The sequence below is a fragment of the Tachysurus vachellii genome, chromosome 5, assembly GCF_030014155.1.
Source record: "Tachysurus vachellii isolate PV-2020 chromosome 5, HZAU_Pvac_v1, whole genome shotgun sequence".
Taxonomy (NCBI): domain Eukaryota; kingdom Metazoa; phylum Chordata; class Actinopteri; order Siluriformes; family Bagridae; genus Tachysurus; species Tachysurus vachellii.
In genome coordinates, this window is record NC_083464.1 from 20,307,705 (window position 1) to 20,310,999 (window position 3,295).

Here is a 3,295-nt window from a genome sequence, read left to right on the forward strand (position 1 = left end):
CACCCGACACTTTTGCATTCATTCTGGATCACAGCTGATATTTACATTTACAGTTTGTTTTGTACATTCTGTATTGCAGCCATATATATTCTCTTACATATCCATTTAGATGGATAGCATACATTATATTATCATTATCATTGATATTAATCTGCCCTGCAAGGCTGACTTGCTACAAATAGCTGAAATTTCAGTCACAACTGTCATTTTTTTCAGCTGTGTGTCAGTTTATTGTTCAGTAGCCTGTATTAACTCACATTCACTGTGTTTATCTTTGCAAGGATTTTTATTGTTCCATTCAGTAAGCAGCAATAACTTTGCTGGCTCATTTTCTTCTTTGAATATTCAACATCTCTGACTAACTGGCCTGTAACTTATATGAGTTTAATCTGGCTGAGAATTTTTCCTTCACCAGACCATGGACTGTTTATTGTTGAGTCTGTGAAATTGGTCTGTGAAAACATGTTGTTTCTTTTATATAAGGTTGGTTTTCCTTCATAGATCCAAATAAGTGCCATGCTGCATGTGTCTGAATCCCTTGGAAGCCAAGATGGGCACCAGTTCTGTGCCTACTGCCTTGGCTGGCATCGACTATCTTAACCATGCCGTGTCTGACTCCAACACAGCAATGGCAACAGGGCATACTCAGCTGGCACTTTTACCCCCTGATTTGCTATAGAATATGACCTGCAACTCAAACAGCTTGCTAGTCACAAATTTCCACATCCAGTGAAGAATGATAAGCACAACAAAAACAAATTCCCATTGAAAGACTCTAAACTCGCCTTGGCAGCCAGTCAAATGATGGCTGCAGCCCAAGCTGTATTAAATGGTGATGTGTAACCCACAATACTGAGTGCACCCTTTTTTCACAGTACTGGTATTTTATTAATATCTTTAAAGGGGATTTGGATAGTCTCTTTGTATACCTGTGCATGAAATCTGTGGGCCTATGAGGCCTTTGGGAGGGTGTAATTCTTAGCACTGTGATAAGACCTAAACATGTTAACCAGTCTTAAATGAGGACAGTTCACTGGCTATCAAGTTCTTCTCTTTGGACATGCAACATTGCCATATGTTGGTTTGTACAGACAAGGTTGAGACGGTCAGCAATATCAATCATCATAGTGGTACGAGGATGAGCTGCTCTCTCCACTTTGCACAGACTCCATATCCATAGCCAGCTGTAGAAAGGTGAGGTGGACACACAGTGGACTGTCCAAGTCATTCAGCAAGTGGCATCTGTACCCACAAATCTTAAGCCGATCTGGGAATAGTTTCTGTAAGGAGAACCACATCAGGCCTCTTTGACTGAAACGACAACTAAGGACTAGACTTAACAGATGAGAAAACACTCCTGAACACTCAGCTTTAGTGAAAGCTGCTCTGAAAATGATCTGCATTTTATTTGCTGGATGTAGTGCATGACCTGATTCCCAAAAATCTACTTTTATTTCCAGGACGGTTAAATGGGATTTTTTGTATGATTTTAGAAAGCATCTGCCCATCTACACTCTAAAGGTTATTCTGTGCATGACAGGTCCATGGAAGGCATCACTCTGGGGTCTAATATTCTTATTACTATTATTATTATAATTATTTTCTGAAAAGGGTTCTGTGCCTCCATTTACTGTGATTTTCTAGGAGCCCAGCAGGGGATTCTTTCTTGTGGACTCTTCCTGATGTGCCAATGATGGATGCTGAACTGAAATGTTATCTCTGAATTTTTGCTAGTAATAACCTTGGACAGTTGACACTGAAGTGACCTTGTAGTTTAAACTGGAATCACCAAACTTTGTAAAATGGATAACTGACCATGAAGCTTTAAATGAAGGTGAGTCTGCAGAGCATTCCTTGTTGTGCCCTGGGGTAGTATTTAGATTAAATGATGCTCAGACCAACTATGTCTTAGCAGAAGCAGATTCACTGGCCAGTGTATGCCATCACTGTGATCTACAAACAGGCTAGACGCTCATTCTCTGCTGTTGGATACCACTTTTTAAAAACCATCTAAAACAGGCCAAGCTAATACGCTAACAGGCTTACTGAAGCACACAGTTTATATGTCTCTCCTTGAGTTTCACACATGCTTTACTTCAAACGCCCTGCCAGCATTTATATGGAAATGAGGGCAATTTTCTCATTTCCCCTGTTTTACATAATGACACTGAATATCATTTGAGAATGAAAAAACTTTGAACAAGCTTCTGGAGAACAAATTTGGCATGCAGAGTAAACATACAGTTGAGCATATATGAGCATATAACAGCTTAAACATGCTAGAAATTCTAATACTAATGTATCCTCAAAAACACTTCACTAAACTCCACCATGCAAGTGTTACTTTTATATAGAAGTATTGTATATAATTGTTGGTTGGCCTAAACTGGTAAGCTATGACCACTAGATGGACCTAGAGCACACATTTTCATTTAAAATATTTGCAGCATTCAACTAAAGCTACAAATTTAGCTCAAAACACGTTCACTAAATGCCTGAATTTGCATCAGGTTTTTACCCACTGATAATTCAATGGACTGAAAAGTCAAACTATTCATGAATATGCCACTTTAATCTTCAGGCGAACAAATTCCTTTAATCCTAAATGTTGAGTTTCTAAAGGTTAGAGGTTGAATAGGGAATAGAGGACCTGTGATGTGCGTGTGTGCTTACAGGCAGTATTCTCTTGGACAGTGTGACTTTTACTGTAATCAAGCGGATCCTCCCTATAGACATCCTATTGACTTCTCTAGCATAGAGATTAGGAATCATTTTCACCTTAGTAGGGATTATTTTGCATTGCTTTGCAGTATAAATGATGGCAAAATATAATAGTTTGTGTGGGTGGCTATGTTTATCGGGTTCCTTCCATTTAACATATAAATATCTAATTCATCATGTAAAGTACCTGTTATATTACCTGTAAAAAAAGTTGTAAAGTCTGACTGTGTACTAAATATTGCCACCTAAATTATGTTTAAAGCAATTTATTCAGATAGCAATAGTTAATTTTTTCCTTAAATAATAACTTGTACCTTTCTTTTTTGTATTTATTTTTTGTCTCTAAGAGAGTACAAAGGATGTAGCGCGATCGTACAAGCTTCGTAATGGACAAGGCAGCTCTGCCCATGCAAGACAGATTTAGTTGAAGTCAGGGCCCTGAGGTGGTCAAATACATATTGTAAATGTTCCACTGGACATTTCCATTATGTCTTTAGTAAATGTTAATTTGCAGTCTGCTTAGATGGTTTGTAATGTGCTCAAAGTGCACTGGAGCTGGACTGGAGCTTAATAA